General features: G+C 44.4%; 2 long non-coding RNA genes across 2 annotated transcripts in view; both read right to left on the bottom strand.

Annotated features, from left to right (window-relative positions):
- Positions 1-16,754, bottom strand: part of LOC135914296 (uncharacterized) — a 256,733-nt gene that overhangs the window by 34,745 nt on the left and 205,234 nt on the right. The window lies entirely within an intron of this gene.
- LOC135914279 (uncharacterized) lies at positions 9,223-16,740 on the bottom strand. Its single transcript, XR_010568261.1, has 2 exons — positions 16,483-16,740; positions 9,223-9,531 (listed from the first exon to the last, which is right to left on the bottom strand). It is a non-coding gene; the product is annotated as an uncharacterized lncRNA (long non-coding RNA).

Genomic DNA, 16,754 nt, shown 5'->3' with positions numbered 1-16,754 from the left:
GACCTGGGGAAACAAACATTTGACCCAAACGACTCTAACGGAATGTTTTGAAATCACCTGGGGCATATTGTGCCAATCAAGTGTTTGAGCTGGGTTACTAGAAGAGGCAGAGGTTAGCTACGCTGAAAACAAAATGCATGATTGCAAAATGCAAAATGCATGCATGGAAGCGCTTTTTATTTTTTATTGTACAAACACGTCATGTAAACAGAACAATAATGCTGCAGCACTCTTGATTACTTATTAAGACTCTCATCAATTTATACTCACGCGACACGACGTAGAGGTCTTCACGCCGAGCAAAACTGTTTCACCGTTAGAGACTCTTTATTTCAAGACCCACACTCTAAAAACAAAGGGAGTGCCGGGCACTCTCTTTGAGGGAGTAGAAGCTTGTCCCATATTTCACTCTCTTTTCGAGAGTAGATCGACCCTCTTTGAGAGAGAGTAGGTCAACTCCTGTTGACAGAGTTTTGTTACTCCTCCGCCAGGGATTGCTAGTACTCTTCCGCAGAGTGATAATACTCTTCCCACAGGGAGTGCTAATACTCTTCCGCAGAGTGCTAATACTCTCACCGCAGGGGTAATGGCACTCCACCAGACCGAGTACTTCTACTCCCCCAAACAGAGTGCTAGTACTCTTCCCAATACCCTCTTAGCGAAGTCCTGGCCACGCATGCAGGCAGGAAATCAGATCAAATTAGGGTCGCTGATATACCGTTCCCTAGGCGGCTCCTCAGAGTCAGTAGCCCAATTCCAAGCGGCCTACAGAATAGGCGCGAGCAAAGTTATGCAGGATTTTAAAGTCATTTTTCCTGGCTATTTGCTGCCTACATGAGGCGTGACTGCTCGGAATCGGCCTATGCGTATGCGTCGCGAACGCCACTGCGGACGAAAAAAAGCTAATTAACATTTAATCCGCAATTATCTCCGCACATTTCACAATCAGCAGACACATAGTCTAATTAGAACACAATAGTCGAGGGAATCACATAGTTATGGAGAACCACATTGCTCTATACATCACGTGGATTCGAACCCGCGTACACTCGCATCTATACAATTCAAAGCACACATCCTAACCATTACACCACAGAGCCACCACGCTCAGTCGTGTTGTTTTAGAGGTTATATATATAACAAATGTATTTGAGGAATCGGCTGCGGTGGGTGGAGTTTCTCAGCAGTGTGCTGTGCTGTTGTGTACTGGAATACGTTTGCGTTTGCATCATTTCCATTCCTTGCTGCGACTTGCTACGACTAACGAAGGAATACAACGTACACGACAACGTGAGAACTATTCACGGCTTGTCGTCACCCCAGGAAAATAACAAATGTGCCGTTCAGCTCACGATCGAGTGCTTTTTCAGTCCATGCATTATATGTTCTCCGAAAATACGCGGATACGAAGTATCGTGCCAACCATCCACGTATGTGAATTTAAGTCACGCGTATACTGGTGAGCATGTCTGTTTATTTTTTCCGTCAGTTCCATTCGTATGTGGTTAACTGCGACGCCAGTACCAGGCATTTAGACGTGCCTCACGCTGCCGTGTAGGCGTTCTTTTCAAGTGCATTAGTTTAAAGTTCGGTTCAGTCCGCTGTGAGCTATTGTCCTGCATTAGCAGCGGATCGCTAGCGTTTTGAAGAGCATGCATTCCAGCATTTGGAGACTGCTTATGCCGATAGCCGCGTCACATGCATTGGCACGCATGTTTAAATGACTAATGTGTCCACTTGTTACGCGTGCACTGCTCGTATCCGGTGGCAGTGCTCGTTCTAAAAGCTTCGAAGACCATCTACATTCATACGTGTGTTCAATATATCTGCACAGGATGGACTTGTCGGCTTGTTGGTTGAGCATTTTAGAAGAAACAGCACAACGCAAGGACGACGCAAAAACATGGACCACACCACGAAGCACTGGTGTGGTTGATGCTTTTTTTCGTCCTGGTGTTTGCGCTGTTCCTTCTTGCACGATACACGCACACCACAGGTAGGCAAAAGTTTAGGAGCATAGGGCGTTAACTTTGTTAACCCGTTTCCTCTCAGTGTCAATGGCACAATGCGTTGCCCGGAATTGCGCACGCTTACCCTCATATTCAGAAATGCATCATAACTTGAAGCCCATGCTTGACTTGATCTAAATGACGCAAGCCGTGAACGCACCAAAAGAAAGGCAGTGAGCGTCTAGGGGACGTTCGCACCAGGCGTCGTTTATATAAAGTCAAGCATGAGCTTTGTATTAAGATACATTTCTGAATATGGGGGTTAGTCATCTACTTCTCACAGAAAATGTCGAAGAAACGCCCACCAAAACCAGGCACATTCGTAAACTAGGCAATACGAAGCTCCATAGAAAAAGAGTGGTATTAAAAGCTTTCAGTATTTTGCTTTACTCCAAAATGGTTGCGCTCTCGTGGCTTCAATGTACAGAGATAGTGCAGCGTTAGCTAAAAAGCATGAATTTCCAAACTCCACGCCAAAATAAGCTTGTAAAATTATTTAGGTGCTAGAATCCAGGGTTTGTAGCGATCCTTGAAAACCCTTTATTTCTAAAATGCCATTTTCAAGGCATTGAAAACCCTGGAATTTTTAGAAGTACTGGAAAGTCCTTAAATTTTTACACTTGGCTAGACTTAGCAGACATTGCCAAGCGTTTTTTTCCCTTCTGTGACACTCTTCGCATGTCACAGAGAATTGTCTGTGGAGGTAATAGAAAGAAAGCGACGTCGTTAAAGTTGAAAAGACAAAGGAGCTGCAGATACCAGTTTTAGGCACACGGAACAGGCGACAAATGTACCTGGAGGAGCAGAAGCAGGAAGCTCAACAGTTGAGGCATTCAAAGAAAAGCCGTGATGTGCAACTCGAGAGCTACAGACACAATAAAAGGAAATTACAAACGACTTGCTTATTTGGTGGTGAAAGGCTGAGGCAACAGATGACATCACATACACTGTCAAACCAGACAGTATTCAAAAACTGCAAATGTTGCAGGCCCAAGTAGTTAATTGTGCTATTGCAGAAAAACTTTGAGCGCTTTTTTGAAATGCTTCCTTGTGTGCGTTTAGTGTGAAAGGCAAATTAGCAGTCTTTCAAATGTTTGAAATCAGTGAAATGCGATTTGTTTTGTTTTATTTTGTTTGCTTAAAGTTAACGATGCTGTTGAACAAGTTATTGCCTGTCCAAACTACTAAAAAAACTGCACCAGGTCCTTGAAGTTACTGTGTCGGGGCCTCGAAAGTTCTTGAAAACCATTGCATTTTTTTCTTCAATATTGCTACGAACCCAGTAGAACAACTGTCATGGAGTAAAAACCTTGGATGAACAGGGGCTTATACGAAGAGCACAGGAAGACTAGACATGCAGTAGTAGGCATGGAGGGCCCTGAAAAAAATGTGCCACATCTGCTCGTCTGCCTTATGTTTCTGCATTGACTATCCCATTTTTAATAGAAGTGCACTTACTGTTCTACTCCAATAAACGCAACATTACCAACTCCAGTGTGGGGCAGTCCTTCAGCCAGTGCAGAACTCTTTCTGTACATCCCTGTCAGCTCTGTCATTTTTCCAGCATTGTAGTACAAGATTTGTTAAACTGGTTTCGCAGAATATGAGCAGTATACTCTTAAATTAGCTGTTTATTTGTATGCACAAGTTCAGGTCCTCAGTTTGGTTGCATGACAAATTGCCATACCTCAGTAGATACAAGAAAAAATGTTATTAGAGTTTAATAACATCCAAACAGTAATAATCACAACAATATAATGACATACATTTCTTTTGGTACGTATACAGCCCATGTCTTGGCACTGTATAAATTCAACTATACATCGCAAGTACTGTGTCCTGACCACTGTTATTCACATGTGTAAAACTATCACAGCAATTCTTCAACAAATATCACAGTGATTAGTGACATACACTTTGTAACTACTTCACATGAGCATAATGTATACAAATGGTCCCTGTGTACCTACACACGACTAGTGCCACCCGAGTACTATTACTCACAGGTGTAAAACCAACAAAGCAGTTCTTTAAAAATATCACAGCGCTTAGTGACGTACATGCTGTAACTCCCTTGTAAAAGCTTAATACAAACACGTGAGCACACAGAAAGCTAGCAGTGCGCCTACATGGAAATACCACCGCCTCAATACTAATTCACAAGTGTACAACCAACCAAGCAGTTCTTTAAATAATATCACAATGCTTAGTGACATACAATTTGTAACTAGCTTATATAAGATTTATACAAACATGAGAACATACCCAAAGCTATCGGTGCACCTACATGGAAGTGCGGCCATCTGAACACTATTATTTGCAAGTGTAATCTCAACAGAAAAGTTCGTTATAGTGACGCCCATTTTGTAACTGCCTTATACAAGCTCAGTGCAAGCACAAGAATGCGGAAAAAATAAATTAAAAACTTGCTCTATGAATACACAAACAGATCAACACAAATGGTAAACACCGCTTTGAAGACACGTGACCGTGACAAAGCGCAGTGCTGTGTCGGTTCAAACTGCCATCCACAAAAGTATTGAGCAATGCTTAAACCACACGCAATAAAGTGCTGAAAGACTGCATCTGTAACGTACCTATTTTAATTCAAATTTCTTGAATATAGGGCTCTCTTGCAGATAAGGCATCTGATCCAACTGACCTGATTTTACACCTGCTAAATGCATACAATGCACTCAGGTATAAGTGGTAATAATAATTATAAAAGGCATTTAAAAACTTGATAGTATGATGAAGATGCATGACTAGAAAAGTTCTGTCCCCCTCGTACTTGATAAAAAGGTGTAAGTACGACACATGTTCTTTTTTTCCGCAATTTTTGCATTAATGGACACCCGGGAACCTCGAACCCACAAAAAAAGAAGATACTGCTGTGTTAATAGTGTTGTGAATAATTTTTTGTGAAAGTTTTTTACAGACAAGTTGCAGTCGTTTCTGGAGGTTGAGCTGTATCATGCGAAATAACATGGAAAGTCATCACATGGGAGCATGACACTACGCCATAATGTTCGTTTCAGTTGACTCTCTTGCCCTACAAGTCAGTGCTCACTGTGACCAGTGATGGAACAGCAGTGTCTGTGTGATTTTCATCACACTTCTGTCCTATCCCATCTTTACCAGAGTTGGTGGCACATAGATACCCAAATTTCGATAGTGTTGCTTTCTCAGGTGGTTGTTTTTGATTTGCTCAATATCAGTTGGCACTTCAGCTGCATCAAACTTCTTTTTTACCTCTTCAACAACAACATAAACAACAATCTTATAACACCTGTGTTGTCCTTCTAGTTGCCTACAAAGAAAAGTTAATCTAGCAACAACACTGACAGTCTCTACTATCTTCTAGTGGAGAAGAGGTGTGTCCCACCATGTGTTCCACGTTGTTGTCGCTATGTGGGCTGGCTGGGGAGGCAACAACTGTAATATGTTTGCATATTTTAAAGTGATGCTAGTACTGCGTTATAACAGCTAACTTAGTCTTGCACTTGCTGCACAAGAACACTGGCTCACAGTCGTGGTGAAAAGCTTTTGTATGTTGAGCAAATGAGCTGTATGCACTAAAAAAAAGTCACAGTGATAGCACACATGTTGCTCTACCAGGCCTGGTGCGGTTCCTTCTGACACTGCTGCTGATGCTGACACACTGCTGCTTGCCTCGTACACTGTTGCAGCTGCAGTAGACATGGCCCTCTCTGTATCTATTGCTGCCGTGCCACCTGTCATGGTAACTTCAGGTGGTATCGGGCTCACTTCTGCAACAGAGATGTCGTTTGCCCCTTGAGGGCTCTCGTCATCAGGGCCAATAATTTCGTAAGCATTGTCTCCTGCATCGAAGAACCAATAAGAACAGCCTGAATTATTAAACATAGCTCTAAAAAGTACGGTCATCAAAACTTAACCACAAGCTTTGCACATCAATGACCAGGCTTAAGGAATAATACTTGCAGGAGGAGTTACACAATTGTGTGCATACATTACAGTTAAGCCTCATTAGAAGAGATACTCAAGAGGCACGGGAAACATGTCTCTCGAAACCAAAAATTTTAAAACACTGAGGAGCCAGACTAGATCACCTTATTATGCATCATCACTAAAGTATGTTTAAATATATCTGAAGGAATAATTGCTCAGGGTGGCTTAAAGGGCCCCTAAACCACTTCTTGATTCATATGACATAACTCTGACACGCCAACTCAAATTAGCGAATGCACAGGCATGTCCAAAACAATAAGCGTATGCAAAGAAGCGCCCTTGCAATTGTAATTCCACACAGCGGCCGTTATATTCGATGCCGATGCATAACTAGCTGCTCGACAATTCATCGAGTTCGTAGACATAAGCATCCTTTCAGTTTCGCACCATGCACGAAAACCGCAACAGCAGACAAAACCAGACCTACCTATAATCACACCATTTCAATACATGAGCAAAAACAGTTCAGTCTTAGGGATAAACACTGTGAGAGCGATTTAGTGCGCGACGGCGACGAGCGACAAAACGGGCCGTCGCTTGAACAGATGGCTCGGTTCTGGAAATCTAGAAATCATCGCTCGTCGCCCAAAAGTGCTATGAGCGACTAGCCAATAGCACGAAGCCGGAACTAGATGTACATCGCTCAAATACTACCGATTGTAGCGCGGAACGAGCAAATGATTCAATTTTTATACGTGCAAGGATAAGAACCAACGGCAAGACCTCCGGAAATATTTTATGCTACTTTTTTAGTAAAATACATCAACGTTAATTACTAAAGCACGCGTCACGCGTGATTGCAGCCCTCATGCCGGCAACACCGGGGAGGCGTCGCTCAATATCGTCGCTCGCACGGAGTACGACTTGTAGGCGACGAGCGAACGCGACAGCCATCTCCATCGCGTCGCTTGTAGCTGCCGCGCGCAAGATCGCTTATATGGGGTTCATACTCTTTTCAGCATAAAACATGGATTCCTCATGCGTTTTCAGTAAGTTCAAGATAACGCGCCCAACTGACCTCTTGCAGCATGCAGCTGAATGCCTGCGGCAAAGTTTCTAACTAGCACTGGTGCTGCACGTAACTTCAGTGGTCGCAGATTCCCCCTGCGCGAGACACCGTCAAGCAGTGGCGTAGCAACAGGGGGGGCCGGGGGGCCGTGGGCCCCGGGTGCAAGGAGCCAGTGAGGGGGGGGGGGGTGTCATATACGTCTGAAGACACCCCTCTTTCAGCCGGCTACACCCGGGGAGGGGGGTGAAAGAAGACCTATGGGCCCCGGGTGCCAGAAGACCTAGCTACGCCACTGCCGTCAAGCGCGCGGTTTATTTATAAAAAAAGCATGCTGCCAGCAAAATGACGCCTTCCGTTATGTGATTCCTTAGTTCAACAGCGTTCCGTACACAGTAGACTGCTAAACTGAATAAATTCAAACACAAAAAACGCACGCTAATCACGCTCCGCATAGGCTCGGAATCACGGGCTGGTGAACGAACCATTTTAAGCGTCCTCTCGCCTGGAGTCTTATTGAACATACCATAGTTCTGGCAGCGTATGCGATCTTTAAAGCTTTTACGGACAACGGCAACGTGATAAAATCACATGCAGTTATCGCGACGACTGGCTTTTTCGATTGACATAGAGAGACACAGCGCGTATGCCTAGTCCTTTGTCAATCGCGTCGGCTAAGCGCAGCGACGACTTCCTGGCGATAGCATGACATATACGGAGAATGTGCACCTAAGTTAGAATTCACTTACCGTGGAGGATTTGCTGTTATATCCAAGGCATGACGAACGACTGTCGTGTTTTCGTAGCGACGCGAGATGGCTGACATACGATCTCCGTTGGCTGGCCTTCGCGGCGGCGGTGCAGCTCGCTGTACGGATCACCTTTCTCCGGTGCTGTGTTGTTCCGCAATCTTGAGCGCGCGCGCGCGGTGGAGCAAATCCGAGTGAAAAAGTAGAGCGCTCGCTACGCGTTCCTTTGAACTGCGGCGAACTGTTCTCTTAGAAGCAACTGCATGTAATAAAGCCACAATTAGGTTTCTGGCCTCCTGTAACAAAATCCCGCCGGACAGATGTCCTATTCTGCCGTCTAAGAATAGGACACACTTTTGGCACACATATCTTCTTACACACGGGAAACGAGCCTCCAACCTGTGGTAGATGCGGGGAGAGGCTGACCGTCCTCCACGTCCTACTGGAGTGTCGGGAAGCCGAATCCGAAAGAAAAAAAAACATTTTCTCTTAGCATACCGGCACCACATCCCCCTTCATCCTGTTATGTTACTTGGCCCAGAACCACTCTTTGACACCAACACCGTCCTAGGTTTTTTGAAAGATGTTGTGTTGCATAATATTAGCCCCACACGTTCGTAGCGCTTCCTCTCTTCAGAGGATGCCGCTGCGATAATTAGTTTGAATAGCACATGCCTCTAGGCCCTTGTGGTTCAAGGGCTCTGGCGAGGCAGTAGTGCTGTAAGCAATTTAACATCTCGCATATTTTAAACAATGCATCATTCCTTTACGATGGATTTTAATGTTCATAGTATTCGTCATTAGTCATCGCCATAATATTATAGCACGTAGATTTTACGCACTTTACAGCGACTATTTTTAGGCCACTTTACAGCCAAGTCACATCTTCCATAATACATCGTTAACATTACCACTTGTCATGGCGCTCTTTGGCCAAACCTGGCCCTTGCGCCACAAAACACCACACAGCATCATCATCTTAGAAGCAAAACGATGTGTTCTTTGCTCAGCGTGCATGAATGATACATTGCCATGTTCGGGGCCAGCCACCTACAGTTGAAGCAGAAGATTACGCTACGTTTTGTTCTCTATTGCCGCAAGAGTAGTTCTACTCTCTCTCTCTCTGAAGGGGAGAGTGAAAAGCACATTTCACTCTCTCCTTGGTGACAGAGTGAACAATGCATTTCACTCTCCTCGACATTTTGCGAGAGTAAAACGACGCTTTGAAGAGTGAACCGGCCGCTTCACTCCCGCGATACCCTTCCTAGTTTTTAGAGTGCAGTACGAAAAGTACAACGATACTGACGTGCGTCCGCAAAAACTCACGGAAGGCTAAACAGAGCACTGCACCCCGCTTGGACATAAAAACAACCGATGATTATTTGCTTTCCGGTACACGCATGTAACCTTCGCAAGTGGTTCCGGCGACTAACTCCGTTATGCTGACGGTAACGAAAGACGCTTCCCGTAAAGAAATAAAGCTGTTTATTTTGGCTCCTCGCTACCATACTCCAGTTGTCTGCACGCTTTTCAAATGCAGAAGCAATCGTTCGCCCTTTCTGCATGTCTTACAGCAGTATATCTGGGATACAGTCCCTCTTCTTGATACAGGGGCCCCGAATTCCTCGCCGGTATGTTCCAGCGTCGCACCAACATTCCTTGTATCTGTTCACCAGGCATCTTCGTTCGAACGAGTAGGTGCAAGAGCAGTTTTCGCAGGTGAAAAAATCGTAGGCGCTGCGTAACCCTTCGGCAGCAACGGGTACACGAAGGCTGGCTTAAAAAAAAAGAAAAGAAAAGCTCTCATTACTTTAATTATAAATACAGCGAAAACGTGGAATCCGATAACCATGCTATACTGAGGAATTATGCACGTTTTTTTTATTGATATGATATAAGGAGATGTTGGCGCACAATTTAAGGCGCCGGCTACTCCTCATCTCTTGAGTGGTTCCGTCACATATCGTACAAGGTTCAAGGTTACGTATCAAATAGTCTTTTCACACAAGCACCATGACTTATCACGCAGCGTTTCCACAGGAACACTATGACGTAAGGAACACATGGTACACACAAAATACAATGTATATGTCTCCACACTTATGTAGATGAAAGTCTCAAAAGTACAAAAGATATTTCCGTCTAATAACACATTGTCTAGTCAGCGGGTGGTACATACATTATGTAAATGCATTATCACATACAGTCACAACAGAACAGTCAACATAACATAATTCACAAACAGATGGATATACACAGTGACAATGAAATGAAGAGAACAAGGAAAGCGCTAATAACTTCCAGCAATGCCGCTGTCTTCAAGAAAACTCTTTAGTGCTTTTAAAGCACTCTTCTGCAAAGCCGTTGTTGGCCAAGGGCCCAAAATTTTCCTCAAACTGAAAGGTCTGCGGTCTAATTTAATCAGCGCTGATTTAAGTCGGCTTCTTGGTGTGTCGTGATGTGGGCAATCTAGAAGGAGGTGATATACATCTTCGTCTACAAATCCACAATCACATTTGGGGGTTTCCGCACGGCCAATTCTGTGTAAGAAATGCTTTGTGTAGGCAGTGCCTAGCCTTAATCGATGAATAAGGGTTTCCATAGTTCTATCTAACGACAATGAAAATTTCAATTCAATAAATGGATCAATATGGTATAAGTCCGAGCTCTTAGAATTCTGGTCAAACCAAGTGTTTCTAGACATTTTGAGAGACGTTGTCCTTATAATGCAGCGCAATTCATCCTTTGATATTGGGAGCGGAGATGTATCATCTATGAGGTGTGCTTGTCGTGCTGCTTCATCGGCTGCTGTGTTGCCAGGAATGTCGCAATGCCCTGGTATACACTGGAATGCTATTGCATGTTTCGCTTCGCTTGCCTTTGTGAGGTTTTTAGGTGTTTCATATATTAAACTGTCACTGAATGTTTTCCCCTTTGTGTTGCAGAGTGATGTTAGAGCCGCCTGTGAATCACTGAAAATTACCCATTTTTGCGCATCTCTCACTGACAATATAAATTTTATCGCACCTAGGATTGCGAACAGTTCAGCCGTTGTAGACGAAGTCGCACGAGTTAACTTAAATGATTCTTGTTTGTTGAGGTGTGGTATAATGAATGATGAAGTTGAAGAGGTTGCTGTACTGGGGCCATCTGTATAGACGTGTGTGTATCCTGAATACCGCATATATATCTGGTACAGCGCTAGTTGTTGAGCAGCTCGAATGAACATGTCTCTTTTGCTGAATATCCCATCTACTGACAATTCGATTTTTGGAACTGTAAGCAGCCATGGAGGATATTCGATGTCTGAGTTCCAAAATTCATTTCTTGGCAATATGTGAAGATTTTCTTGAATTTCTATATGAACATAACTTCTATCTCGTTTCATTATGTCTAGAGCCAATGGGTGGTTTTTATGCTGGGTTTGAAGACGGAAATAATGCCGGCATGTTTCTGTAGTTCGCATAACTGGAAATGGTGATTGGCGAGCCTCAGCTATTACAAGAGAACTAGAAGTCGCTCGTGGAACTCCTAGACATAGGCGTAGTCCTCTAGCTAAAAGTCTTTGAAGTGGCTCTTCTGAAGTGTGGGAAAGTCCGTGTAAGATGGGCGCGGAATACGCAACTATTTGTCGTATTAATGCATTGTAAACAGTCAGCATGGACGATACTGATCCGCCCCATGATGTGCCTGCAAGTCTGCGAAGTACAGTCACTACGGCATTGACCTCCTTTTCGAGTTTCTTTATATGGGGTGCCCAGGATAGCTGCCTATCAAGTATTATGCCTAGAAATCGATGCTGTTTGACAATCATTAGAGGGTGTCCTTCCAGATTAAGAGTAAAATTTTTTAACTGCCTTCGAGTGAAGGGCAATACAGCTGTCTTTGCTTGTGATAGTACCATTCCTCTCTCTCTCAAGAATTTGTTGATTATATTTATGCCGTCTTGCAATGCCATTTGAAGTAGTTGAGCATTAGACCCAGATGTCCAAATACACACATCATCTGCATACAGTGAAAATTTTAATTGTGATGGCAGCCTTCTTGGTAAATCAGCCATGACGCAGTTAAAAAGGAAGGGGCTGAGTACGCTTCCCTGTGGTACTCCCTGTTTGACAACATGTTCAGCACTCTTTTCTTCACCCGTCTGAACAAAGATTTTGCGACCTGATAGAAATTCAGAAATCCATCGCAAGGACCTGCCAGACAGTCCAAGTTCCAACATGCTTAGCAGAACATGAACGTGACTAACAGTGTCAAATGCCCTCTTGATGTCTAGGAATACTGCTATAGTCATGTTCCCACGTGCACGCTCGTGCTCCACACAGGTTACTATATCTAATATTGCATCCATTGTGCATCTATGTTTTCTAAAACCTACTAAGTAGTTGGACAGCACATTCGTTTCATTACACCACCATTGAAGTCGCGCGTCAATCATTTTCTCCATTACTTTGCATAAACAACTTGTCAAACTAACAGGACGGAAGGATTCAAGGCACAAGGGCGTCTTACCAGGTTTTAAAATTGGTATGATTCGAGCGACTTTCCAAGAGTCAGGTACAGTTTCCTCTATCCATAAGTTATTATAGATGTGTAAGAGAGCATTTGTACCTGTCGGTCCGAGGTTTCTTAGCATATTGTACGTAATGCCGTCCGGCCCAGCAGCGGACTTTTGGCGACATGATGTAATTGCACATTGAAGGTCGCTTAATGTGAAAGTATGATCTAATTGAGGATGTTGGGCCCAGTAGCAAGCAGTAATCTTGCGCTTAGCCAACACTACTGAAATATCAAACTCTGCGCATTGCGATGAGAAAGCAGGTCTGGAAATAAGCTCACAAAATTCATCTGCAACTATTATTTCACACGTGTCCCGTGCTACAGCGAGAGCACGAAATGGGAAGCTCTGTGTTACAGGTCCGCTTAAAGAACGAATTACTAGAAAAATTCGTGGGACAGCCGTGTGAGGAGACAGCGTGCCGCAGAAGTCGCGCCAGCGCCGTTTGCCTAGATTATCCATTCGTCTGCGCATTACATTGTGTATTTTCTGAGCATTTCTGTATGCTTCTAAACTTCCGCTCCGTCGGTAAGCTCTTTCGGATCGGCGTCGGATGGCTCTTAGGTGTTCATATTCTCCGTCAACTGCAGCATAATCTTTTGGAATTGGGACCTTCCTTGTGCATATGTTCATATTGTCCTGCAAAAATTCTGTAAATTTTTCCACTGTTGCATGTTGATTAATTTGATCCGTTAGGCGGTACCGAAAAGCTTGCCAGTTGGTTAGTCTGCTGTAACGCCTGATATCACAGTACATGCTAGGGTGGTTAACAAGGATGGGAAAATGATCACTTCCGCGCGTTTCCATATCTGTTGTCCATCCCACACCATTCACTAGATCATGTGAACACAGGGTAACATCTATGCAGCTTGAGTAATTATATCCACGAAGGAATGTTGCCGACCCATCGTTTAAAACAGTCAAGTTGCATTTATCTATGGCGCACTCTATAACGTTACCCCGTGCATCACAATGATCACTGCCCCAGATGATGTTGTGTGCATTGAAGTCGCCACATATAAATACATTAGAATGAGCTATCTTGAAGATATCCACTAGCGCTTCTACTGAAATGCGGTTTGAAGGTTGTAGAAATAGATTAATCACTGTTATACAGAGCTTGCCAAAGGATACTTTACATGCGATGAATTCCGGGAAGTCCGAATCACTGGACTGAATTTGATAATATGGTAGGTCCTTTCTGACGCACAGGAGCACTCTGCTCACAGCACCTTGACGAGAAGTCTTGTATATCACATAATTTGAGAGGCGAAAGTCGTCATTGATTCCCGCCTCTTGAATAGAAAGTACTGGGAAGTTGTATTGCACAAGTAGTTTACGAAAGTCAGCACACTTCCTTCGAAGACTGTTGGCATTCCACTGAAATATGGAGACATTTTTGTAGTGGTTATTCATGTAGTGCCTGCCGCAGTTTGGGCCCGTATTGTTGACACAATAGTGCTTCTAGAGGTAACAAGGCTTTCACTTCTGGTAGGTTGTTTGCTTCCGGCAGAGCAGATAGGATTGCCTTAAGAGCTGCGAAAAGCATTGGCAAAATCAGTTGTGTCACCGATGCTGTGGTATGCTCGCTATTAGCTGGTGTTACTTCTGCAGTAGATGAGTAAGGTCGCTGAGAGGAATGTGTGCGAGTACTGGAGCTTTCTTGTGTATTACTTTCTGCCTGTTGTCGTCTGAGTTTCCGTAGCACTGATGCATAAGACTGGGAACTTGACTGTGATCCTCTTGATTGCTCTCTTGATTGCCCTGTTGGTTGTTCTCTAGAGGAGGAATAGCTTGTTGGTGCTCTTGGCTGTGGTGGTTCTGGTGCCCGCTGAGGTGGGTGATCTGGCACTGGATGAACAATCTCAAGGTTTGGGGCGGGTTCATTGCGTCGCGGTTGTCTTCCATGGATGAGCTCATGTCGACGCATTCGTGCCGCTGCTTTTTTCTGAGGACAGCCTGAGAAGGAGGCGGCATGGTTCCCCGCACAGTTTGCACATTTTGGTTGAAGAACTGACTTGCACTCCTTGTGGTCATGATCCTCTGAGCAGATTTTGCACCGACGTGTGCTACGGCAGGTTTTCGCCATGTGCCCAAATCTCTGGCAATTATAGCAGCGAAGTGCTGGTCCCAGGTATTCCTCCACAGGGTGACTGGTGAAACCCAAGTAAATTCTTCCTGGAATAGGGCGATCGTCTCTGAAAGTCAGAATCACCGTGTGAAGCGGATGTGACTGTACTGCTCCATCTTCTTGGCGGGAATACCTTATCTGTCTGCGTGCCGATATAACTCCTGCGTCTTTCAAGAAGTCTAGGAGTTGTTCGTCTGTATACTGCAGAGGCACATGCTTTACTTTGCCAACGTTTCGCGTGTATGACTCTGGGATGAAGCGCTTGACTTCCAGGCCGCCTACACTTGAAAGCATCAAAAGGCGTTTCGCCGACGCTAAGGAAGCAACGCTGACGCTGAAACTTCCATCTCTGTTCGTCCTGAAAGACTGCACTTTTTCTTTGGCAGCGGAAACTATTTCGGCAGACACTCGGTTTGGATTTACTTGCCAAAAGGTAGTACCTTCACTTGGGCGAAAGACAACCGGAACGCCTTCGGCTCGCTTTTTCTTGTACGTGACCAAAGTAAATGGTGCGTCTTCACCCATTTCTTCTTCATCACTTAACTCATAATTCGATGTTGTGTCATCGTACTTGTCTTCTAGGCGAGGCTTCTTGCTCTCGAATTCACCGTCAGCCATTATTCCTGAATTCCCTGAAGTTGATTCCGAGTTGTGGAGAACCAAACGTGCCGGCTTTATGAAGCTTTGTGACGCTTGCAAGGCCCCAGGCTTTTCTTTACGGCCCATAGCATCATTCATATGGCTTGTTACGTTTGGACGAGCATAAGGCTCGTGACGATGTTCTCGGCTTCCGACCACCGTAGCGGCAGGGTAATAGCCAGGTTCTCAAAAAATAAATGTCGTACCTGTAAGGCGCCTGGCTCGTTGAACCTTCGCCCGACGTCTTGTTGGTCAATCGTCGTCAATGGTAGCCGTAAATGTCCAAAAACCAGAAAACTCAGAGCACCGCACAAAAACAGCGACCGAACAGATACACTTCTTCTTCTTCTTCTCCAATTATGCACGTTCCTTATCCTAGACACAGCAGTTATATTTTCGTAGAGATAACACAAAATTTACGAAACTAAGTGTGGCCGATAGAGCAAAACTTTAATAATTGCTTACATGACTGACTCCAAAAGCCCAGATACTTTGTTATAATAATAATATTTGGGGTTTTACGTGCCAAAACCACTTTCTGATTCTGAGGCACGCCGTAGTGGAGGACTCCGGAAATTTTGACCACCTGGGGTTCTTTAACGTGCACCTAAATCTAAGCACACGGGTGTTTTCGCATTTCGCCCCCATCGAAATGCGGCCGCCGTGGCCGGGATTCGATCCCGCGACCTCGTGCTCAGCAGCCCAACACCATAGCCACTGAGCAACCACGGCGGGTCAGATACTTTGTTGAACAGTTGACAGTTGTTCACTAAATAAATATTTAAATAAATTCTTTGCAGGCCATTCTGAATTAAAGGAATCCTTGCCTGTGTTTTTGCTGGGAACATCCATTTGGATGGAATTCTCAGTACAAGTTTCCAGATGCATGCCCTCAAATTTGCTTTGAAAAACGCCTTGTAGTGCCAATTTTCGTTTGAAATAAAACGTGAAGCACAAAAATACCTGGAACACCAATAAATTTTCTTACACGCAACAGGAATGCATTGAAGCTATAGTATCGTCCAAGAAAGAAGACGGCAAGCATTGTCGCTATGACAGCTCACGTGGCAGTTGCACATAGCGCGTCATGAGGCGGGTGTGCGTTCACCTCCCGGCCAGCTACAAGCTTTTTCATCCACTTTCGTCTATTTCACCTGATAATTTCTACAGTACAAATAGTATACCTGAAGCTACAAGTAAGTTTCCCTACGCGTTCCTTGGTTTCCTTGTCTGTTGGCTTTATGTGTTGCAAATGTGATTGATGACGCCAATCCGAATCGGCCTTAAACTAAATGTTTATCCAAAGAGTCCTTTGCTTTAAGCAACCGGCCTTTCCTGCGTCACATCTATATTTTAATTGCCATGATTATAAAATTTATCAGTCGAGCAATACTTACGCTTGGCGCTGTTATGGCGAAGAAGGGTGACGAGTACGAAAGACGTCGCACAGGCTGGACAACTAAACATGACTCAGGTTGGTGCCCTCAAAGACTGCAGCAAAAATAAGGACGGGAAGGCGATCCGCGAGCAGTTAACCGCGGAGCGTATTTAAGTATTAAAGAGTATAAGTGTAACTCGAGAGTTCAAAATAAGAATGCGATAAGTACACTTTGCCCTGCAGCTGGTCGTAGGGTACAGTTGGCCTTGCAAAAAGATTTCCCTCTTAACG

The sequence above is a fragment of the Dermacentor albipictus genome, chromosome 8, assembly GCF_038994185.2.
Source record: "Dermacentor albipictus isolate Rhodes 1998 colony chromosome 8, USDA_Dalb.pri_finalv2, whole genome shotgun sequence".
Taxonomy (NCBI): domain Eukaryota; kingdom Metazoa; phylum Arthropoda; class Arachnida; order Ixodida; family Ixodidae; genus Dermacentor; species Dermacentor albipictus.
The sequence above is the reverse complement of the archived record's forward strand: the minus strand, read 5'-3'. Positions and strand labels throughout refer to the sequence as shown.